The 24647-nt window shown below is 47.8% G+C and overlaps 1 protein-coding gene across 4 annotated transcripts in view; it reads left to right on the forward strand.

Annotated features, from left to right (window-relative positions):
* LOC108153385 (connectin) overlaps positions 1-24647 on the forward strand; it is a 147847-nt gene that overhangs the window by 100399 nt on the left and 22801 nt on the right. For 2 of the 4 annotated variants that reach the window (XM_033387065.1, XM_033387067.1), the window contains exons 1-2: positions 3440-3743; positions 19953-20014. The gene's annotated coding sequence lies outside the window, so the exon portion shown is untranslated. Of the gene's footprint in view, positions 1-3439; positions 3744-19952; positions 20015-24647 lie in introns of those variants that run through there. The other 2 variants (XM_033387064.1, XM_033387066.1) reach the window with 1 other exon arrangement.

Here is a 24647-nt window from a genome sequence, read left to right on the forward strand (position 1 = left end):
TCGTCCATGTGCATGAGATGGTGTGTGTGGCATGTGGCGTGGTGTGGCTGCTGGTGTGGCGTGGGGCGTGTGCAAGTGCGTGTGTGTCTTGTTAAAACTGCCAACTGATTATTATCACCTTCCAAAGACTGACTGCCAGAGACCCAGTCATTGACACCCATTTCTAGGGGTGGGGGGAGGCTCTTCTTTCTGTGGCTGCCGCCCGAATCTCTGTCACGCCCAGCGCCCTCTAGTGGCTGTCACTGGCAGAAGTCGTTTGCTGTTTGCTTTCTTTCTTGTCTTTCTTTCTCTGATTCTGTTTCTGTTTCTGCTTTGGCCCACACTTCATCTCCTTGTTTCTGTTTCTGTTTCTTCATCTGCTTCTTGTACTGCGGCAATGAATCGCAGTTTTTGATTAGCTACAGCCACAGCAGGCAGCCCTGACGGACGAGTGCGGTGGGGCGGCAGCCCTGACAGACCACTGAGGTGGGGCGGCAGCCCTGGCAACCCTGGCAACCATTTCTTTGCTTTTTTTCTGGTCTCTCTCTTCTCTCTTTTTTTTTGTAATTACAGTTGTATTTTATGTTTACGTTTGCCTGCTGGAAATTAAATTTTTCACATCTTCACAGATCAAAAATTTGGAAAATTTTGTAGAAGAATTTAAGACCTTTTATATGGAAATTTATGGAAGATAAAAATAGGCAAACATTTCTTGCAACTAAATACTCAGAAAAAAATTACACTTTTATATATTTTTCGCTGCCAGAATTAGGGACATTTTTTTATAGAGAATTTCAATAAATTTCACTGAAATTCTGAACCTTTTTTGCATTGGGCTTAGAGGGGAAATTTCGCCGTAAATTCATATGGAAATTAAACTAAAATTAAAACATTAAACGGTTCCAGAAATAGAAACCTATCAATTTAATAGAAACACTTAAAAATTAATCCCATTAAAATAAATTCATGAAAATTCGTTTAATTTTGTAGGTTTTGTTTAAATTAAAGCCAATTTTTGATTTGCATTCCAAAAATTGGGTGTAATAATGCAGTAAAAATTGTCGATCGATTTTTGCAATCATAACGGTGGTTCGACCAGGGAGGGTGGTGGGGGGGGGGGGGGGGGGTTCTGTTCGAACAATTTACGACCTGCGACCCATAAAATATGCAGCTTATAAATGGCATAATTTATACACGCACACACACACACACACACACAGATACAGATGGACAAACAAAGTCAGATTGAGATACGAGGCCTTGTTAATTCTGGGTTTTTGGGGATCGTTTGTGGAGGGGGGATGGTGGCGGGGGGGGTCTTTGGGTGGTGCATGGGTGTATGCATGCCAAAAGTGGCTTACCGTACAAGTAAATAAATTGTGTGCCGCAGGCGGCTCCACAGATGCAGATGCCAGATACAAGATAGAAGCACCAGGCGGAAAGAGAGAGAGCTTACCAGAGAGAGAGAGAGAGAGAGAGAATTGTTGTTGTTGCTGTTTCTGTTTCTGCCGTGTGCAGTGCTTGTAAAACCAATAAAATCAATTAAAAGGCACTCAACATGCAAACAATTATATGCAAATTTATTTATACACGAATACACAGGCACATGTTCCGGCTGGTGTGTGTGTGTGTGTGTGTGTGTGTGTGTGTGTGTGGGCAGGGCAGACAAGCAGAGAGAAAGCCATAAGAAAAGCATAGAAGGCAAGGGAAAACAGTAACTCAAAACATTCTATGATCGGAGTAGTCGAGGCTTTTGATACCCTTGTAGATCAATCAAACCGATTGCATGTTGGATGTTATTATTAATAAATAACAGACTAGTATTACATAAAGATACATATATATACATAGCTTATATATGTATATAGTCAACGATAACCATCAACCAGTTGGATTGCAGGACTATTTTTCCTAGAAGTATCGTATGAAGACACACTTATAGGACGAAAAGAAACTGATATTTTTCTATATGTAGCAAACTGTCTATAAAAATAATAATACCCTCGGCAAAGGGTATCACGACAGAGCAGAGTCAAAGCACAATCAAAGCCAGCGTCAAAGCAGTGCCGAAGTCAAAGTCAAAGCTAGCATAAAACGGTTTTTGTATTTGCATATGCAAGAAAAAGCAAGAAAAAACAAGAGGACAAAAAAAAACACAAAAACCAGCGACAAGAACAATCCTGCAAATAAACAACAAACGAGCCAGGGAAAAGGCGCAACAAAAAAGGGAAATAAAAATAGTCAAAGGCAGAAGAGGGACAGAGACAGGGAGAGTAGCAGCGACAGAGGCAGCAACAGTGGCGGCAGCGGCAGCGGCAGCGGGCAGCGGCATCGGGCAGCGGCAGCGGGCAGCGAAGTGAACCTGTTGCGCAGCACACCACAACAAAAACGCATGAAATAAACAGCAACAATTACAGCACAGAAGAAAAGAGAGGAGACTGGAAGAGAGAAGAGAGCGGGCTCGGTACGGGACGGGACGGGACGGGATAGAAACAGGTCCGAACAGAATAGGACATGCACAATTTAAGCCAAAAAGCAGAGCAGGAAGTGCTTTAAAGGCAACGGTAAGTGGTAAATGGAACAACAGGCAGGGAAACAAACTGAAATGGAACATCAACAACGGACCTGGGACCCGAAGAGCACAGCTCCCAGACCAACAAGTAAACGCAAAGAGAGCAGCTGAGAGAACTGACAGCAAGAGCAGGGACCAACAAGTGCAGTAAAGAGAGCGGATTGAAAGCAAAGTTCGAGTGCAGCGAATGAGAGGCAGTTGAAAGCAGGTTGAAAGCAATTGAACGGCCAACACGTGCAGCAAAGAGAATGAGAGATTAATGCAAAACGAAAGAGAAAAGGGAAAAGCAGGAAAATCTTGAGAAAAATATGGAAAAACAGGAACCAGAAATCAAAATATTAGTGGTAACAAAAATGATAGCCAAACTGCATTTAAGAGACAGCAATTGAAATCCAAGTTGAAACCAAAATGGAAAGAGAGAGTCCGTCGAAGAGAGAGTTCCCACGCAGCTGCGCCTGCTCCGAGCGAAACTAGACCAAGCGGCGGGCCGGAAACTGAAAGCGAAACGAGCCGAGCCGCGCCGCGCCGAGCCGAGCCCTCGCGCAAACAAACAACCCGAACGACGAAGAGAGCTGAAAGGCGGAACGAATGGGCAATGAAACAGTTGATAGCTCAATTGTCTGTGGGGGTGGGGTGGGGGTGGGGGTGGGGGTGGGAGCAGCGGTGCGCTCGCCTCGTTAGCAGAGAGCGTGGCGTGGCGTGGCGAGGCGAGGCGAGCGCCTTTGCCTTTCGTTCGAGTTTCGTTTTCCATTCGTTTCTTGAAGCGCTGCCACCCACCCGCTGCTGCAGGGCCCCTGCTAGTGCTCGGGCTCTGCCTCTGCCACTGCCTCTGCCTCTGCCGCACGGCCAGTGCCACAGTTATCAGTCGTCGCGTGTGCGTGGCCATCATTAGTCTTCATTCTACTTTCGACGGTCTTTGTGTCAACAACGTGTTGCACGCTCTGCCACGCTCCCGCATTACCGTTACACTTTCAAACGCGAGTCGCCTCCCAAAAAGGTGGGTCGTTTATCAAAGGACCCCAAGCAGTGCTGCTACGTGTCGCGTGTGTGTCTGTTTGTCGTGCAACAAGTCGCAGCTTTAAATTAAATTGCAACAATTTACATCAAACAAATATCACAAAAGTGTCTAAACAGTGTGTGTCTGTGCGAGAGTGCCACAAGCCACGAGGCAAGCCCCGCTCCCTTACCCCAAGTAAGTTTCGTGCAAAAGTCAAACACACACAAATGAAAGCCTTAGATGCGAGTATTTTCCCGTGCAGCATACTTTTTGCGGCACTTCCTTCGAACCATTTTTTTCCGCTTTTTTTTTTGTGGGTCAATGGATGCTCAAACACTCGAGAAATGCTCAAAGAACTCAAAGAAAACTCCTGGCAGTAAATGCAGGAAAAACAAACTAAAGAAAACTACAGAAAAAAACCACCAGAAATTATGTGATAAATATATATTTACAGTCATTAAAAAAAAAAAAATGGAAACGGCATATTTTTGTTGTATTTTTGCAAATGCTTTTTAGTGAATATTTTTTTTTTGTTTAATGTTATATTATTTTCATTTATTTGAAGTGCACACAAAATATAGAAAAAACTTGGAAAAAAAAATAGAAAATATATATTTTGCATTTATGTAAATGTGCTCCAAAATCCAGAAGGCAAAAAACCAAGAGAAAGTTTTTTGAAAATTCAAGAAATGTTGATGGGGGGTTTTTTTTCGTTTAGCTTCAACAATTGTTTCCGCTCTGAAGGATCTATTCTTTAGACTCAAAAAATAGAATATATGTATATTCTCATCCTTTAAGTGGTCGAAAACTTTTGGAAAAGCCAACAAATCTGTGGGATAATTTTCCTCTTGGAATTTCATGTTCTCAAATCTGTGCTGTGCTGTTCTATAGATATTTTTTATTCATACACCCAGCAGCCCCCCTGCTGATGCTAAGTGGCACAGAAATCGGAAAACTTCTCCGACAAACAAACAAATAATAAAATGCCAACCAAACAAAGGCAAACAAATCTCTGGGACACAATTTTTTCTTATATTTTTTTTCCTGGAATTTCAATTGAATAGAATGCTCCAGTTCTAAATCCTGCTGGTGCCGGTGCTGGTGCTGCTAGGGTGTCCTTTTCCACTTTTGCTTTCTCCAAAGTTGTTTGGTTCTCTAAACTGTCGGCAAATTAACTTTGGGGGCCAAAAGGCGAATGGGAAAACCCAAAAGGAAAAGCGGGAACATTTGACAAATCACAAACGTAAATAGATCCTTCTGCAGCAGCAACAACAACAACAACAGCAAAAGAGAGAAATTTTTAAATGTAATTTAAGTTTGTGGAACTCTTTTTTTGAGGAGGTCTCTCTTGCCGCCTGCCAGGGCTTCCCCCCCCACCCCACTGACAAATGGCAGGAGCTAAAAGTTGGGAAAATTAAAGCATTAACCTTGGTCTGGGGCGAGAGAAGCTCTCTTCAGTTCTCTCTGGGCCCCCCGTTTGGCCACAGCATAGACCATGTAATAGACTCGGAGCCAAAAACTAAATCACTGTCATTGCGGTTTTGGAGATCCACAAACCCACAAATGACATAGACACACATACACACACAAACGCATGGAGAATGGGAATGGAGATGCAGATACACAGATACACAGATACGAAGTACAGATGCAGTAGAGTGCGGTCGACGGGGTGAGGGGTGGGTGCTATTGTTAGGCAATGATTTGCAATTTGTTTGAAAAATCCATTCCCCCCCCCCCACAGCCACACAAGACAAACAATCGCAGGAGAGAGAGAGACAGAGAGAGGGGGGGAGAGTGGGAGAGTTGGACAAATAAAAACCATAAGGCACACCGAGAAGATACAGCTTTGGCTAGAACTACTCAAAGATACAGACACAATTAGAAGTACTGAAAGATACAACAGAGCTAGAGCTAAAGCTACAGCCACAATGGCATCTGTGGCTACAACTTTGCGGATTGTTGGATTTGCTCTTCAGCAAATCAAGGGAAAAGCAGATGAAAAGCCTCAGAAAGCGAAAGCAGGGGCGTGGGGCAATGTAGTATAGAAAATTGCATGGCAGTCAATGTGCAACATCGTCAATTGCCGGGCAACCAAATGTACAACCCTCTATACCCGATTGCCACCGCCACTCTGCCCCCCATTCAGCATCTGCATTTGCATCTGCATTTGCATTCCCGCCCCACCCAGCACGGCCACGCCCCCCAATCCACAGTCCTCAATCGCCTTTATCCCATATAAAACGAACTCCAGTGCCTTGCCTCATCAGCAATCCGCGACAATTCTTGGCAAACTACTTTTAGTGGCGCTCCACTTTCCCCGCCCCCCACTCGAGTGGGGATACGGATACTCCATCAACTGCTTAGAAGTTGGAAGGATGGCAGCAGGAGAGACCGGGGGGTGGACTTCCAATTTCATATGCGGAATAGCTGCCGCTGCTGCTGGTGCAATGGGAACTGCATACAATTACAAGCAAAAGATGCAAAATGTGCACCAAAGTATCTGACAGATACTTAATAGCTGTAGCTACAGGAAAGGCAGAGAAAAGCGGCGAAAAGTGGCGGCAGGAAGGGGAGCGTGGAGTGCGGAGTGCGGAAATGGGAACAGGAATATCGGCGAAACGAAACGCAAGAGGAAAGTGTAGGAAATGGCTTGGAATGCCAAAAACGAATTCATATTTGATGTACGAGTATGTATGCGCTGATGTTGCAACATCCCCATGCCCCATGCCCCGTGCCCCCCCACCCCTTCGACTCGCAGTCGATGTTCAAAGGAAATTCCAAATGAGATGTTTAAGCATATTTTGTGCTTGAAATGTGTTTTCTTTTTCTTTTTATATTCTTTTCGACTGCCAGAATACAGTGGAAATCCACTAAAAGCAACGAAGAAGGATCACGAAAGCCGTGAATGAATGATAGAATTTATATGGGCTTAAAATTACGTGAAAGCTGGCCAGAAGAGCCCGGGGTAGATTCGAAAAACGAAGTAAAAGTTCGGCTTTAAAGAAGGTCTTGCATGAAGGCTTCGGGGCTTCGGAATCCTTAGAAAAAACAGCAAAGGAAGAGTTCAATGGTTTCCTAAGGAATTCCTAAGGGAACCTGCCCTAAAAGTAGGGAAAGTCAGGCATCCATTAGATACAAATCACAGAAATCTGGGGACAACAGATTTTTCGATTCCAAAAGAGAAACCCAAAAGATTTTCCACACAAAAACACAAATCTAGGGAAAATATAAGAAATTATGGAACGAAATCATAAAGCAGAGACCTCTCCCCCCCCCACCAACCAAGAGGTGTCCTGTTGTGGCAGGCTCCCCCTCCGTCCCCCTCCATCCCCCTCCATCCCTGTTTATCTCACACTCTCTGTTCCATCGCCTGACTGCCAATTAACATGTCAAGAGTCGTCGTTGTCGGAAATTGTTGGTTTCTGGCTAGCGAAAGGCTTTTCCTTTTTGAAGAGCAGCAAAAGGCACAAGTTTTTACGCCTCGAGGCGCCGCCACGCGACGGATACCCCCCCCCGCCCCCTTACGAAAGGACATGTGTTCTCCTGACAAACTTGGCTTTAAATCAATTAAATAAGTGTAAAGTGGAAGGGGAGGAGACAAAGTTAGGAATTGACCAAACGCCCCCCGCCCCCTGTAGTGGAAATGGAATTTTCAGTATCTGGGAATCTCAGTTAAGGGATACAAGGATCCGACTCCGACTCCGACTCCGACTCCGGCAAATGAAATGTCACGCAAGCAAATGAAATGTGAGATAAGATGGAGAGGGGAACGTTGCAGGGGGGAGCCTCAGGAAGCTATTAAATCTACATAAAATTGTAGAAATGTGTGGCATGTTGAGCAATTACAACTCGAATGTCGGTTGGTGGCGGCGACGGAGGTGCATGTGGCATGTATGGCAGGGGGGGGAGGAGGAAGGACGCACCTATTCAGCTGCTGCTGCTGCTGCTGCTCATCTGAATGCAAAGCCCGTGCCCCATGTTTCTGCCTTCTCTCTGCCGCACCTTAAGAGCCGTTAGGAAATTGCACTTGCCCTGCCCCCACCCCCCCTCCCCCTTGCTTGTTGTGGGCCCCGCTTTTGTGGGCGTGTGAAAAAAGAATTAAAGTCAAGTGAGCGCACTGAGACTGAATACATAAAAACGGGCAGCAGCAGCAGCACCGCCAGAAAGCCATGAAAAACCACGCAAAATGGCCTGGGAGATGGTCAGAGGGGGGCTTGCCAGGCAGCGGGGGGGGGCGTGGCTGTATGCAGCACAAGAAGAGAACAACCGCCGAAGCAACGAACAACGAACAGCGAACGAAACGAAACGAACATCAACGTCAACGCCAAAGAAAAGCCGGAAAAATGCCCAAGCTGTTTGCCTGGCCACACAATGAATGGGGGGATTCCAAGGGGTGAGGGGCAGCAGGGTGCTGGGAAAGACCTGTATTTGGATATTTTCCCGAGCGACAGAAGGTATAATTTTCGGCGCGACATTTGACACGCCCGCGACTAGAAGCCAAAGGCCCCCAAACCCTACCCCCCCTTCAGAGGGTCGTTGCCGTTGCCTCTAAACAAAAAAAAAGAAGCAAAATGCACAGGTCCCTTCTCTCTCTCTCTCTCTCTCTCTCTCTTGATGGCAAAGCGGTCCTTAAGATCCTTATCCTGATGGGAAGCCTGAACGGGCAATTATTTGGGCATTTATCACAGATTTCCTTTCGCGGATGAGGCCGAGGAACGAGGACAAGGACTTCAAGGATGAGCAAGATGAGGGACAGCCAAAAGGTGAAATTGGATGACAAATTAATTGACGGAGGGACGTCCTAGGAAAAATCTCTGATCTAACCCCTTGATGGCCTCCTTTAAACTGCCAGAATTGTCGTTGCCATAAATAGATCTCTATATATATTCTTGGGATACGATTTTCCATATTTGTTGTAGCATTTTTGATGAAAAATTAATTTTCATAAAAAATACACAGGATAAAAACCAGAGCCCCAATCAGCGCCCCATGTTGGGTGGGGGGGAGGGGGGCAGTGGACGAGGAAATGCGTAAAAATAGCCAAAGCGAGGAGGAAAAGGGAAGCACAAGAAAAGAAGGCGTTACAATAGGCAGCAAGGGGGAGTGTAAAGGTCACGATGGGGGGGAAATGGTTATGATAGGAAATCAGTTGAACCCTGACCCATCGATGTGGGGGGAGGGGTGTAGCCTTGGGAGAAGACCAAACTCTACTTTCGCGCAGTTCTTCAAAGGAAAGTCGGAATGGAGCTAGATATAACCTACTCTAAAAGGTTTTTCCTAGATGTAATACTGTAGGCATATCCTTAATTGGCAAACCTCGTGGTGCCAGAGATTTTCCAAGGGGATCGATAGAATGTTGCCTCATAAAATGATTGATATAGTGGTCCTCTTATGCCTGATTCCCCAAAAACTCAGGCAGAACCCACTCAGAAAGGCACTCAAACTGATGGTCGGTGGGTCCAGGCAGAGATCCCTAGAACCAGTACTAAGCCATTGCCTTAGAGAACTCACGCTCTCCCATAAACATACGTGTAAAGACCATCCGGTACCCTGGGCTAAGATTCAAGGCCTTGTCTTAGGGTCATTCGATTTCCCGCTTCAAATGAATCAAATCTGTAGTGTTGGGCATTTCTCTATACAGAGAGAGAGAGAGAGAGAGAGAGAGTTCTTCTGCCCGAAAGACAGTTCCATCGCAATGAGCATGCTGGCATCTTTCTTAAGCGGGTCTTCTTGTTGTAACCGGAAATGTCGCATAGGGAAACTCTTCCTCAATCTCTCAGCCCCGCTCCCCTGCATCCTTGAACAATTTCCAGAAATACTAACCATAAATTGTTTAATCAATCCCAAAGCAAATACCACCATAACCCCTATACCCCCCGCACCCCCTAAAACCCATTGCCAGTTCCAATTTCATGCCATCCATCCGTTGGTCGCCCTGTCTGCTGCTGTAACTGTCTATACACAGATCAGGATGATTAAAATTTCAATTGGCAGTGTCAGGACAACGCATCCCCCTGCCCCCAGCCCCCTGCCCCCTGCCCCCTGCCCCTGCTATACCGCAACCAAAGCCCACTCCTGCGCCTGCTCGCACTCCCCACGTAGCCCAAAGGGTCCCGAAAAATCCTTTCAATTTCCGTTGCTCAGAGGAGAACCCACAGAAATGCGAAACGGTTGAGAGAGCGGAAAACCTTTCAATAGAGAAGCGAGAGACAGAGCGTAAGGGAAAGGAGGGGGTGGGGGGGGCGGAGAGACAGCGACAGCGACAGACAGAAGGGATAGCTAACCGTTAGTTTAATTTGTTAGATTAGTAAACAAATGAAAATTAATTGAAGCAAACGAAAAACTTGGCCCCGGGCATTCCGGGGGCCGAGAGCGAGAGAGAGCGAATTTGTGGAAAGTGGGAAATCAGGCAGGGAAAACTTTTTCCTCGTAGATAAAACAAGGACCAATCCACTACCCCCTCCCCTCTCTCTGCCTGTGTGTGTGCGTGTGCGTGTGGGTGGGTGGGGATTTGGGTATCCCCAACAAAGGTAACAGCAAATTGTTTCTCTGCCCTTTAAGGACTTCAAAAGGGGTCGGTCTATTCGGATGATTCGTTGGGGAGCGAAAGTTCTGCTTGTGGCATGTGCAACGTCTTGATTTTTCGGTGGGGCAAATGGATTTGGATTTGATTAAGTTAATTTTTGTTGTTCGTGGTTTGGGGGGGGGGGGGGGGGGGGTAATCTTCGATTTTGCGGGTCCGTAAATGATGATTAACGCTTGTCGCTGGTAGGCCTGGAGGCCTGCAGGCCTCAAGGATCTTCTAAGCTGCTTTTAATGGCACACATAAAAAGGAACAAAGGCCACGCATGGCCCTGCCGCCACAGGACCCGTTTTCGAGGTCCTAGTTCCGCTGTCAGCCGCCTCGAATGCGGGCTCCACAGCCGGCAGACAGTCCGGGGACGAACAAAAGCGTCAAGTCAGCGAAAAAACAAACAAAATTCGGGCCCGAAGTGACTATGGACGACTATGGGATATCCTGGAAAAGGACGGGCAAGGATTCACGGGATTATGGCTACGATTTTATTAAATCCTGTATCTTTTACAAGTTTCGAAATTCATGAAATGTTCTCCATTTCGTCGGTGGATGGATCGTCGCTGCTGGGTATCCAAAAAAGAGAAAGGGATACCAGGGGTGGGGGGGTGGTGGAAAGTGTACTGCGAAAGCAAAAGGCAGCAAAACAAAACAATCGAAAATTATAAAATAACAAAAGCGAAATGCGAAAAGCGAAAAGCGAGGAGCGAAATCGATTGGAGGAAATCTTTTTATGCCATTGAAAGGATCTTTCTGCCCCACGCCGCTGAACCCTTCCTCCCTTCCTCCCTTCCTTCACGCCGCACGCTCAGACGATTGTTCTTTTTTGTTTTTTGCATTGTTTTTCTTACGCTGGCTGTTGTCGGTTTTGGTGTACGCGTCACGTATTGTCAATAAAAAAATAATAATAAGATACAATAAATTTTTACCTTTAACGAGTGCTCCGTGTGCCCATGGTAGAGGGGGGGGGGAGGGTGCAGAGAGGGTTAGAGCGGGACATATGCGTGTGTCCGTGTCCATGTCGCCCCCCCCCCTCCCCTCCTCCCCTCCCGCTTTTGTGCGTAACTGTAACGCGGATGCCACGCACAAAATATAAAAAGAAAATAAACACGAAGAGAGTGTGTGAGAGAGAGAATAAGGCCTGAGCAAGCAGTTAAAAGCAGGCAGCAAGCAGTCACCGAGCAAGCAGTAAAACAGAGAGTAAGGGTGGAGGTAGGGGGGGGCAAAGGCCTCAGAAAGCAGTCACTGAACGGTCGTGAGAGGTGGAGGATGGGAGAGACTGTGAGAGTGCGGCAGAGCGGGAGCTGCAAAAGCAAACAAAGGCAATGACACGAAACGATGACGACGGTCCTAACAACAACAATAACAACAAGAGCAGAAACAACAACAACAATAAGCAGCAAGCAAACAGAAGGAGCCGAAGCAGGAGCAGGAGCGTGCACAGGAGGCACAGCAGCGGCACCGGCAGTGGCAGCGGCAGCGGCAGCGGAGGAACAACAGAAGCAGAAAGCAAACAAATAAAAGGCGCAACAATTGCAAAAAGAGGGGCGAATGTGGAACAAGCGGGCTGGGGAGTGGGAGAGCGAGTGGGAGAGGGAGAGGGACGGGCCCTTGCCATATGTCCCATAAGCTTTGTGCGTGTGTCTTTATCCTTGCCCACCCTCCCGCTCTCACGCCTCTCCCGCCGCTTTCTTTGACATTTGCCAAGTGCGTGTGTAATTGAAACTAGGCGCCCCCTCCCCCCACCCACCGCACGCGCGCTCTACCACTCTCTTCGATTCTGCTGCTACATATGCGATGATAGCCATACACTGAAAGGGGTGGAAGGGGGGGTGGTATTTGGTTACCTGAAAGGGTAGAGCGGTGCTCGATAAAACGATTCAAACAATCTGCAGAGTCCCGGAGCAAGCAAAGGGCAAGCATGCACCGAATTCCAGCTGAACAGATTCAAACGGATCTGCCGCTCTCTCTTTCTGCTCGCTGGCTCGCTCTCTTGCGGCTCGTACGCTCGCTCTCTCCCTGCTCGGATGCTCGCTCTCTTGCGGTTCGCTCGCTCTCTTGCCGTTCGCACGCCCTCTTGCGGTTCGCTCGCTCTCTGTCTGCTTGCTCGCTCTCTTTCTGCTCCTCGCTCTCTTCCTGCTCGATCGCTCTCTTGCGGTTCGCACGCTCTCTGTCTGCTTGCTCGCTCGCTCTCTTGCGGTTCTGTAGCTCTCTTCCTGCTCGCTCGTTCTCTTTCCAGCGGAACAAGCACTTTTGCAGTCCCTATTCCACGCATTCCCATCAAAAGAGACACATCTAAGTCGCTCTCTTTGCTTGAATGATACGAAATGGTAATCCATCCCAGCCCTCGCCCTCGCCCACTCACACAATTATGCTCCCCCCCTTGCACCGCTGTACTGCGTCTCTTGTGGTGCAATAAAAAAACACACAAATGCCGATTGTAGTACAGGTCACTGCACCTGCAGTTCAAAATGATTATTTAACCTAAGGGGCACCTACCCCCCGTCCCCCGTCCCCCAGCCATGCCCCATAGCCCGATTAGTCCACCCACCGCCCACCAACCACTCGACCAGGAGAGCTTAAGCATTTTTAGAGGGCTATTTGGCTGTTGTTGTGTTTGCATTACCCAATTCCACGGCGATGTCTAGACGAGCGCGGGGGCGCGGGTGAAACTTTTCATCCAGTTTGTCTTTTCGCTGTAGAGGGTTCAAAGGGGAGAGGGAGGCGGAGGAGAGAGGATCAGCAGTCCGAAACATCTTTCGGACGACTGCAGCGGAAAGCAGCGGAAAAATATGCAAAAGAATGATAAACGGAGACGCAAGACAGTGGAAACAAGAGCGAGGGAACAGTGGGGGGGGGTAAAGAGCGAAAAAAAGTATTCGCAATATTTGTATAAAGGACTACAGACAATTTGCCTTTAAATAGAGCGTGGCACTTCAAACAAGTGAAGGGCCCCATTGCCTCGGCGGCAGCCCAGCCCCAGCCCAGCCCCAGCCCAGCCCCACCCTTGGAGCGGCAAACAAAACATGAAAAAATACACGGGGATAAAAAAGAAACACACACAAAAAAACAAAAAAAAATGAAAGGAAAACATAAAGAGTGAGAGAGAGCGAGAGAGAGATGGGAAGAAAGGGAGTTTTTGGGGGTCGGAATGGGGCAAGTAACACGACGGAGATTCTGCAGAAAATGAAAATCAAGAAAATGAAAAGAAAATAATATAACGAGCGCATATTAAAGTGGGTTTATTTATTTTGCCCTCGACGACGGTGACGACGCTGTTGCCACTTTCTCCAAAGGTACCGTACAGGACGACGCATGCCACGCAATGCACGGGGGTGCCTTCCCCCTTTTTGTGTGTCCCTTTTTTTTTTCCTCTTCTGTGCTGTTGTTGTGTCGTGTTTATTAAAAAATAATTTCCCTGCCTCGCCGCCTAAGCCGACGCGCAGCCACCGCCTCCACCGATGAGGAGGGTGCCATCAACAGTTTGCATTCTCAAGTGTCCCCAAGAAAACATTTGAAACAATAAGCTGGGCGCCATGGCAGGCGAGTGGTGGTGGGAAGGGGGGTGCTCTGCCGCTCTGCCGCTCTCTTCATTCCGATTCAATAATGCGACGACATCAGCAATAACAACAACAAAAACACTAAATTATTCAGGCGGAGGGCAAAGGAATGCGTAGGCAGATCGCTAGACATTTGGGAATAGGCGGAATGGAACAGCAGAACAGAGCGCAGCGCTCTCGTTCGATGGATTGCGGAGGAGGTGGAGTAATATAGGATGGAGGATTATATAGCGGATATACAGGCCGGGTGGCTGAGCGGACGAGCTTCTTGAGGGCTTCGCTTAGAGGGTGTGACAACAGGCCGGGCCGGAAAGGAGAGAGGGGGAAAAAATGTAAATCTGTGATTTTAATGCGTTTGCCAACTGTAAACATAAACCGAAAATATTACAAAACTTGTGCAAACAGGAGAAAAAGCAATAAAAAAAAAAACTCGAAACAGAGCAGAAAGAAGAGGAAGAAGAAGCACGCAAAAAGCGTGGGAGAGCTTTCAAGTGGAAGAACGAGTGGAAAAGTGTGGGCAGATGAAAGGGAAAGGGACGGTAAAAGGGAGGGTAAAGGGGGGGTAAAGGGTGGGTAAAGGGGATCGGGAGGGGGAAAGCCAACGCCAAAAGGGAAATGAATACGAATGCGAATACGAAAGCGCGTATGTCAATTTAATGGGCGGAAACTGTTTTTGCGATTGGGGGGGTGGCCGCGCGGTGTGTGTGTGGGGGGGCGTGGCACATGCTGAAGTGGCGGCAGCCAGAAATATGAAATATTTATATGAACATTTTCATTTATTGAGCGTAACAAATGTGCACAAAACAAAAAGCAAGACACAGAGACAGAGCCAGAGCCAGAAGCCAGTAGCCTGAATCACAGGCAAAGGTGAAGGACATCCAGCGAGAGGGGAAGGTAGAATGGCAGCTCCACCTGTTCGGCGTTTTGTGTGCGTGCAGGATTGCCATCATCATAATCATTGGCAGCAGTAGCAGCAGATGGCACTCCTCCTGCTCCTCCATGGAGAGAGAGAGAGAGAGAGAGAGAGCAGCGCAGCGGAGCAGAGGGGTGCCGGGGGTGCCACCCCACTCGAAACTTTCGTCATAAATACAGCGTCTACTGTGTGCTATGATACCCTGTACGGGGGGTATGGGGTGTATGGGACCCAAGGGGAGCCGGATCTGGGCCACGCTCGCAACGGGGTCTCTCTACCGCTATGTTTGCAGCATTTCCGTTCCATTGCCACTGTTCCCAAGCGACCCAAGGGGAGCCGGATCGATCGTCCAACGTGATATCATCTCTACCGCTATCCTTACAGCATCTCCGTTCCATTGCCACTGTTCCAAAGCGACCCAAAGGCAGCCTAATCGATCATCGAACGGGGTCTCTCTACGGCTATGTTTACAGCATCTCCGTTCCATTGCCACTGTCCCAAAGCGAACTAGCGATCTTCTCAGACTAAGATTTAAGCCTCTCTCTGTCTCTCTCTCTCTCTCTCTTTCCCTCTCTCCCTCTGAGGAAGATGTTGCCCTTCCTTTTGGATCTAGTCATTCTTCTGTAGATTTTCTCTATAGATATGCCGAGCAGACGATATCCTTTGGTCGGAATAACCACTGTAGCACTCCATTTTGTGGGTGTTCTTTTTTTTTTGTTTCTGGTTTCTGGTTTCTTTTTGATTTCGCTTTCAATGCTCCACCTTCGGCCCTTGCCTCTGCCCCTGCCCCTGCCTCTTCCTCTCTTCCTCTATGCTCCTGTTTCTTCTTCTGGCTTTGCTCCTGTTCCCGCTCTTCCCGCTCTTCCCGCCTTTGCCTTCGTTCTTTTGTTTGTTTATTCGCTTGTTGCGGTATTCGGGGAAATTATTATTATATTTTAATTACACATGCGTTTCCATGATGCCACCACACTTGGGGCAAGGGCCCGGGCACAGCAAATAAACAGATGTGGCGGTAGATAGAAAGTGCGAAAGAGAGGCAAGTCAGAAAAAAACAACAACAACAACAACCGCAAAAATGTAAATGAAAATGGCGTGAAAAATCAGTTTCATGGTTTTTATATCCCTGTTTATTTGTTGTAAATGAGAGCACCGAAAGCAAAAGGGGGGCTGCTCCGAGTAGGGGGCGTGGCGAATGGGTGCGGAATAACGGAAGTTGATTATGACCATTTAGCATGGCGGCCATACGCTTCTGCCGCTGCTGTTTTTGGCCTAATTAATTTTTGTCACTAATGTTTTTATAGTCGGTTAAATGGGGAACAAAGCGGGGGAGGGGGGGAGGGATAGTGGGTACCGCAGGTGCCAAGCAGCTTTATTACCTAATTACATTAGTGGCAGGACAGCAGGACGGCAGGACATGTGGTTGGCAGTAAGGGAATTGAATGTACAGCCAAGGATTTTCCTGCACGGACCAACAGATTGTTTGCTCTACAGATTGAGACAATTTCTGGGGAATTTTTGAATTGTTTGTAGAAGAAGGCCCCCTCCTCCCCCCCCCCACACTTTATTCTTTCTACTACTGTTTTGGCACTTTCTTTAGCTGCTTTCCCCTATATCGGTGGCACCCCTATATCATTCACAGGCACTCAATATGAAGAAATAACAACTTGCCACAAGGGCAAATGAGGACGGACTCAATGGGGGAGAGATGAGAGACCATGGAGAGGGCTTGTAGAGGGGTAATACAGGGCGCAGGGGCAGGGGCTAGAGGTTAAGGGGGCATGGCTATCAGAGGCAGGATCTCTGACAGGCGGAGTCGTCGTCGTCGTCGTCGTGTGGCACGACTTTGCTTTTGGGGTCTTCAATGGTAAACAAGCGAAACAAATATTTAACTCCCGGGCGCACATCCCACCCCCCCACCCGCCAAGCGGCAGGCGGTGTCTCCTCTCCGCCGTGTGTGTGGCAACCCTGGCTGCTTGTAAACTTTTCTCAGACGCCGAGGGGAGCAGTGGGGCAGGTGGGGAGGCAGCTTCAGGGGTTCTCTGCTTGTCGCAACAGCTTTGAAATCAGCTGCTGCTGCAGCCAGCCCCGCACGCCCCCCCCCCCTCTGAACGCCCTATTGTTTATGTTTGTCTTGGCGAAAGGGCGACGGCGGCGCGGCGTCTCATAAAGTCCCTAGAAAGCGAACGGAGAGAGCCCAGGACGCCAAAGGATCCAAAGGCGCTGTCAAAAGTCACGTCGAGGTCCTGCCATACATGTGATGTTGCCGATGCCCCTCCCAGCCACTCCCCCCCCTCCCCGTCGCCCCGTCGCCCCGTCGCCCCTCTGTTAACGTGTTTGTGCATGTCTCTGTCATAAACTTCAACTGGAAATTGTGCGTAATTATATTAAATTTTTATTGCCTCACACATGAAATGGAGAAACGTTGCAGCAATTTCCAGAAAGAGTCTTCCCCAGGATTATCCGCCGCATGCAAATTGTGGGGCGAGGCATGTGGGGGCGGGGGGGGCATGGATGGAATGTGGCAGGAATGTGCCAGCAGAAGGAGAGAGGGCGGGCGAGAGGGGAGTGGGTGAAGCAGCGTTTAAGTAAATTGATTTTAAACAATTTCCAAAAACGAGTCTTGTTGTACGTGGATTTAATGGATGGGACAACATTTTATGGGGCCACCCCTAAGGAACTTAAATAGGGGATAAATTATGCATCTCATATGGAGACTACAATGTATCTAAGGACAAAGACACTTTAAAGCACAAAAATGGCTGGGAAAAGGCCATAGATACTTTGGTTTTACCTCAGATATGGCAATAAATCACATGCCATAATGAATTCTGATGATGATCGTACTAGAGCTTATAGATATAGATAGATAGAAGCCTCTAAAAGTCATTTTGGTGATGTATTCTGAAGGAGATTGGACTAAAGTTTAAAGATTTCGATTCTTAAAGCCTCTACAAGACTATTCGGTGATGAATTCTGAAGGAGATCGACTGGAGCTTACAGTTATAGATCCTTAAAGCCTCTACAAGTCTTTTTGGAGATGAATTCTGATGATGATCGTAGTAGAGCTTATAGATGTAGATCCTAGAAGCCTCTAAGAGTCTTTTAGGTGATGAATTCTGATGAAGATTGGACTAGAGTTTAAAGATTTGGAATCTTAAAGCCTCTAAAAGTCTTTTTGGTAATGCATTTTGATGATAATCGCACTAGAGCTAATAGATATAGATCCTTAAAGCCTCTAAAAGTCAATTCGGCACTAGAGTTTATAGATTTCGAGTCCTAAAGCCTCTATAGGTCTATTCGGTGATGAATTCTGAAGGCGATCGACTGGAGCATACATATATAGATCCTTAAAGCCTCTACAAGTCTTTTAGGTGATGAATTCTGAAGAGGATTGGACTAAAGTTTAAAGATTTCGAGTCTTAAAGCCTCTAAAAGACTATTGATGAATTCATTCCATAATTAATAGATAAATGTCGATTTAGCAGTAGAAATAGGAACAAACCCAGCTGCTCTCTTAGCATTGAAAAACCCCACTCTACGACTGCCTAAAGGACAATCTCTCCCAGCAAATAGATAAAAATACACAGAGAACAATATGTGGCTCCATAATCCCCTCCTAAAAGTCTATTCTGGGCCTAAAACTGTGATATTTATGCCTCCATATCGTGTAATCTATAAGTATACCCAGAAATAAACCCTCTTCGAAGCAATTGAAGACCCTTTTGTGCCTCTACAGATATCTAGAACCCACCCAAACCCTCGAAGATCCTATAAAAGAGGTCCTTCATCAGTTACCCATCACGAACATATGCTTCACTTTTCGAAGCATTTCTTTTTTTCGGGGCCAACAATCAATACAATTTAAGCTGTTTTTTTTTGTATATGTTTTACCTGAATGGGAATGTTATACGTATTATTTTCTGGTTATCTTTTTTTCCATATATATATTTTGTTGTTTGGTTTTTGGTTTTTGTTTTTGTTGAACTGCTTTTCTGAGGTTTCCCATTTGGGTTTTCGGTCGACAGTCGACAATCGACGGTTGCCAGTGGCAGCCGCCATTTGAACTTTGTTTGACATTCCACCGACAATCAAATTTCAGATTCCAATGATAGAGGAAACCCACTCTAAGCGCCCCCGGCCCCCACTCCCCCCACAATGGCATTTTCTTGCCCATGTCAGCAATTATTCAATGCTTAATCAGCGGAGAGGCATCGACAAGGGGCACAGAGGCATGAATGGCATAAATCTTATTAAATATTCAAATAATACAACACAAAAAAAAAATGCCGAGGAGAGGGGGGGGGGGGGAGAGATAAGGGGCTGCAGAATATAATGCGGGCATAATTACCATTAAATGAAGGGAAAGGAAAGGAAGGGAAAGGAAAGCCTGGAATGCGGGGCATGGCATGACCCGAGAAATGGTCAACGAATGTTGGGAAACGATTATAATTGCAGTAAACAACCAGTGCCCCCGCATCCAGCAGCAGCTCTCCCCCGCACCCCCCCTCACCACGCCACCAAACTATGTGAAGGGGAAATGTCCACTTGCTTGGTTTTTTTTTATGGGTCTCCACTGTTTAGGCATAGCCAATGCAATTATTTCAGGCCACACAAAAGGCCTCCCCCACATCAGTGGGGCGTGGCAGCAAGGGGGGGAGGGGCAGAGAGGGCAGGGCTGTCGTCATCATCAGGGCAGTCCCTGACGAAACAGAAACTATTTGAATAACGCGCCAACCCACACATGGACACATCTGACCCACGCATTCCACACACCCCCACCCACCCACCCACCCACCCACATCCCATCCCATACCCTTCGTGTTAATAGTTTTTCCTTTTATTTCTGCGTTTTTTTTTCTGTTATCGCATGTCCTGCGGGCCTGGGCCCTAGGGCCCCGGGCCAGGAGCCACAATTACTGGAAAATTAACGCAATTACAGGGGGTCTGTGCGGGGCCTACGATTGAAGAGGAATGAACCTTCTACTATATCTAATAGATATTTCAACATATAATTTCCATTAACATTCAAAGCAACAGAAGGCAAAGAACGGAGGCGGCAGGGCGGAAGGGGTTACGGCATTTCCATAAATAATATACACAACGAATGCTACTCCCCCCCGCCCCGCCCCCGCCCCACCAAATACCAATCGTGGTTATATTTTATGTATTACGACTGCAACTGGAACCAAAACATGAGATTATAATAATTTTAGTTATTCCCCCACACATCACCACACAACCCAAACACCCCAAACCCCCCAAACACCCCCATATACCCCCATATACCCCCACACACCCCCCCATACGTGTATTTCTGCTAGTAATTCGTTTTTCCGTTCGCCTTCTCTTTGCAGACATTGGCATTAGATCGTGACGAGGCCTTTTACCCAAGCACTCAATCGAAAGGAGAGGAAAGGTAAGCAAATGGTACCCCCCCCCCCCCCCCGCCCACACCACCCCCCACCACCACCCAAGAGTCAGGTGCGTGTGTGGCAGTCGAATTTCAACTAATTAAGTCTGAGAGCCTCGGTCTCAGTGTCTGAAATCTTTGCTCATCTAAAAGCATTTGCCCAAAAAGATGACACACGGCGCACAGGTGCAGGCCAGAGAGGGGGGGGGGGGCACAGGGGGAGAGCGGGAGAGGGGGAGAGGGGGGATGGGGCTTCTCAAATGGCATCTTGGCAATGTTTTATTCAAAAATTTGCTAAAATATTTTGGCAAGTGAGTTAAAAGTTGTGTCACAGGCACTCCCCCCCCCCCCCCCCCCCCCCCCCCTTCTCCTGCTCGGGAAGGACCTCTTCTATGGGTAACTGTCTGTATTTATGTTTGCCCGATGTTTGTGTTTGTGTTTGTGTTTGTGTTTGCTTTTTTCTGTGTCTGTGTGTGTGTGTGTGTGTGTGTGTGTTTGTGTTTGTGTTTGAGTGTTTGTGGAGCATTTTTGCCTAAACTGAAAGAATTTATTATATCCAGACAGCAGAAGAGCAGAGCAGCAGAGCAGCAGACATAAGAGGAGTACCGCCCCCCCCCCCCCTCCCTCCCTCTCCGCTGGAGTCCTGGCATAAGCGCTGCTTGACAAATTTTCACTTTGCAAAGTTGTTGCAACACAAACTTGCAACAGCGAAAATAATTTCGCTTCTACTTCGTTGAAAGTCAAAGCAGAATAAGAAAAACGCGACGAGGACTCTTCTACTTATCAACCAGGACACACGGCAGGACGAAGGCGGGGGGTACTTTTCGGCCAGGTGCTGCCAATTTGGGCATTAAGCAGTTGCCAAGGCTTACAGGCAGAGCGTTAGAGAGAGCGAAGGGCCAACAAATTGTGGCAGCAAAAAGTTAAAGCCAAAAAATCAGAAGAAGCAGCCATGAGGCAGGGGTGGCAGGAGGCAGAAGGCAGGAGGCAGGGCTGCCAAGGCAATACTGCAGCAGCTAGATCAAGTGCACTGGGGCGTTGTCTGTCTGTCTAAGGGGGGTGGGGGGTGGGGGCGGCAGAAATATGTGTCAACTTTTGGGGCGGCCAGGCAGCGTGGGGGTGGGGCTGGGGCTGGAGGAGATGCGAGACGGCGGAAAAAATAGGGAAAGTTTACGTTTTCTGGCAACTAGCTTTTCATTTTATTTTCGGGCAAGATGACAGGTATGCTAAAAGCTAAAAAACGAATAAGAAAGTGCGGTGTGTGGGGGGGGGGGGGGGAAACTCCAAGTAAAAGTAGTCGAAAGTGCGACGAGAGAGTGGGAGAGGGGCAGAGGGAGGACACCCTTAAGGACAATATGTGTCAGCTGGCAATGACTGACTGCCGCCCCCGCTACCCGGCGGGATAACGGTAATAACCATAAGCCAAAGTAAAGGCGGCAAAGCGGCCCAGCAAAAAGAAAGGGTTAACAAATGACAGTCGAAACAGTCGAAACAGTCGAAGAAAGGCGAAGCAATTTATGAAATATTTATGAAGTGTGACATGTGCCTGACAATAAATATATATATATAGATTATTGAAATGGGGAAAGAGGGGAGAAGGGTATCCCTAGTGCCACTCGGGCACAGAGTCCTTCTGCTGCTGACAGGAGTTGTCTCTGTGTGTGTGTGTGTGTGACGCAAAAGACAAATCCCTGAAATACAAATAAAACGTGTGGCGGACGTCATCATAACGTGGCCAACAGAAAACTGATTGATGGCTGTGTTTTGTATGCCATTTTGGCTTTAGCTTTTGCATCATTTGTCAGCCAAAGAGGCAGCCCCCGAACACTGCAGTTTGTCCAACATTTGACCAGCAGAAGAGAGGGGCGGGGGGGCCTCTCCAGCTGGATTCCGTCAGTCAAAGTCAAGCACGTCTCTGAGGCAGCGCTTAAAGTTATATTCACATGATAGTTAGGGGATAAACCTGCAGATACACAGATACACAGATACATACATATATACATGGGCAGGATGTTGACGATGATGATGATGGTTTACTGCCATAAACAACTATGGAGTCTCTTCCGGCATAAAAACTTATTGTTGACACAACCTCATGACACACAGACGACAGACAGAGAGAAGCACTCCTGCACTAGAGACTGCCAAAAGAAGAAGAGGAGGAGAGGTGGAGAGAGAGAGAGAGAGAGAGGGAGACACTCACTAGAGACTTGCTGGAGGAAGAGTGAGACATGAAAACATTGAAAGACATGTGGCAGACATATTGTTAAAGTCTCTTCCCAAAGTCTCTCTCCCCCTCTCCTACTCTCTCTCTTTCTCTCTCTCTGCTCTGCTCTGTTGCTGCCACACAGCGGAAGTGTCACCATTTGTCAAATAATGAAAATTGAAAACAATTTCCACCGAGGAGGCTGGCAGAGAACAGATTTTCACTGTGCTTCTGGCTCATTGTCTTGATCGGGAGACTCTGCCCCGCTTCCCTCCTCCTCTCGAACTCCTGCTTCAAGCCAAAGTTTCTTCAGCCTCACGGCAGTCGGCAGTCGGCAGTCGGCAATGAAGGCCATAAACGAGGCTCACTCTCCTCCTGTAGCGTCTCTCTCTCTCTCTTTTTTTTTGTTTTATTTTAAAGTTAAGAAATTTCCATTACAACAAATAATATCTATCTGTGTGTGTGCATCTTTCTGTCTCCCTGGAAAATTGCTTGCGTGGCCGCCACTGGGAGTCGTCGTAGTCGTCGTCGTAGTGGGGCTGTCAGCCGTTGACTGGCTGCGGCTTTGCTCCAATTTCCTACTGGGTCGTACTCCCCCCTTCCGCCCCACCCCGCACGCTGTCCTGTCGCCCATTCACTGGTGGAACGCCTCCGGTCCCTACCGTTCCCCTTTCTCCCTTGTCGACAGTTTCTGTCACACTTTCACACGCTTCCCTTTTGGGGGCTACCGACCCTCTTTGGCATGGCCCATTGTTTGCACGCACACACACACACACACCAACACACACACACACACACACACTTAAAGATACTCAAACATATGCGACGCTCCACAGGACCTGCCCCGAGTCCTGTTTGTGTGTGCGTTTCTCGCTTCGAAAGTTTAATCGAAATTATAAACAACAAGACAAATTGCTTCTTGTTGCAATTTTCCCTCAGAATTACGAGCAGCAGGGGGGGGGGGGGGGGGGCACAGAGGGGAGAAACCAGGCCGATAACCAGGGCAAGACTAGACACCCCCCAACCCCCCTGCCGCCCTGCCACAGTTGTGGCTCCTTGTTGTTGGTGTTGTTTAATGATGTTGCCGGTTATGTACTTGGTGGTACGCCTTGAAGGTGGCCAAGGCGGGATTCTGACCCTCAAATGTGACTACCATGTGCTGGAAACCATAACCATTCGATCAGCAGATCGAAAGAAGGTCCTCTTGGGAAAGATTCCCTCGTGGAGGAGGCAGCATGGCCCCCACAGACAAGGCATAGGTGCAAGGGAGGGGGCCTGTTAGAGGGGCTGCCGCCCAGGCAAGATCGATTCTTTTGTCTATCCTGCAGATGAATGCAGAACAGACTCGCGTCTAGACAACCTGGCAATCTCTTAGATGCGATTTGGTGTTCGAAGTTCATCAGGAGATGGATGTGGCTCTGGCGGAGGGGAAGGGAGGGAGGGACAGAAGATTGCTGTTTCGCTTCGTCGCTTTCTATTTTGTTTTTTTTTTGAGCGGCAGGCGGAGGACGTTGGAGGGGGCGAAAAGTTGTGTCTGTCGTTTGATAAATGAGTTATGAGGAGAGGCCTTAAGAGTGATAGTGGGGTGGGGTGGGGAGGGGTGGGGTGGCGAGGGGGCGGTAGCCAGCGTTGGAATCGCATAAATCATATGATTTATGCATAATCAACAAATTGATTTTTCATTTGCTTGTAAAGACACACACACACACACACACACACACACACACACACACACACACACACGTACACTCTTTCTTATAGCTGCCCCATCGCTGTCTCCCTCTCTCTCTCTCTCTCTCTCTCTTTGGTTCTGTTTTGAGTAATTGGCTGTCAGCGTGGACGCGTTTGGCTGCATCCTCCATCCATACATACATATGTGTGCCAATGAATATAGATGTAAATCCTCCGCCCTCCGCCTTCTCCCTCTCTCCCTCTCTCTTTCACACTGAGTGCGTTGAAAATCTAATTACACACACACGCACACACGCACACACACACACGTGGAGCGATGGAGGTGTATTTTTTGATTTGCTGCTTGACGACACACTTAAAAATTCCAAGAATATTTCACAAATATCTCTCAAGAGCTATCAGGCTCAGAGCCTTTAGTGCTGCCGCATATCCTGTGGCTCCTGTGGTCCGCCCTCTCTGTCTCTGTCTCTGTCTGTGTGCGTGTGTGCGTGCGTCAGGACATTTTAGTTTTGACTTTCGCTTTGATATTTAAATTGGAGTCATCAAGGAGTCATCTTCAGATGCTGCTGCCTCCGCTGCCTCCGCTGCCGCTCCTTTGCTGCTGTCTGGCCCAAAAGTTTTCATGTATATTTTGAGTACTTAATCCTGCGGTGTGATGCCACTTCTAATGCTGCTTGAGCCCCATGAACTTTGGCCCACACCGCCCCTCCTCCCCCCCAAGGACCAAGGCGGGGGGGGGGG

Source organism: Drosophila miranda, chromosome XR, assembly GCF_003369915.1.
Source record: "Drosophila miranda strain MSH22 chromosome XR, D.miranda_PacBio2.1, whole genome shotgun sequence".
Taxonomy (NCBI): Eukaryota; Metazoa; Arthropoda; class Insecta; order Diptera; family Drosophilidae; genus Drosophila; species Drosophila miranda.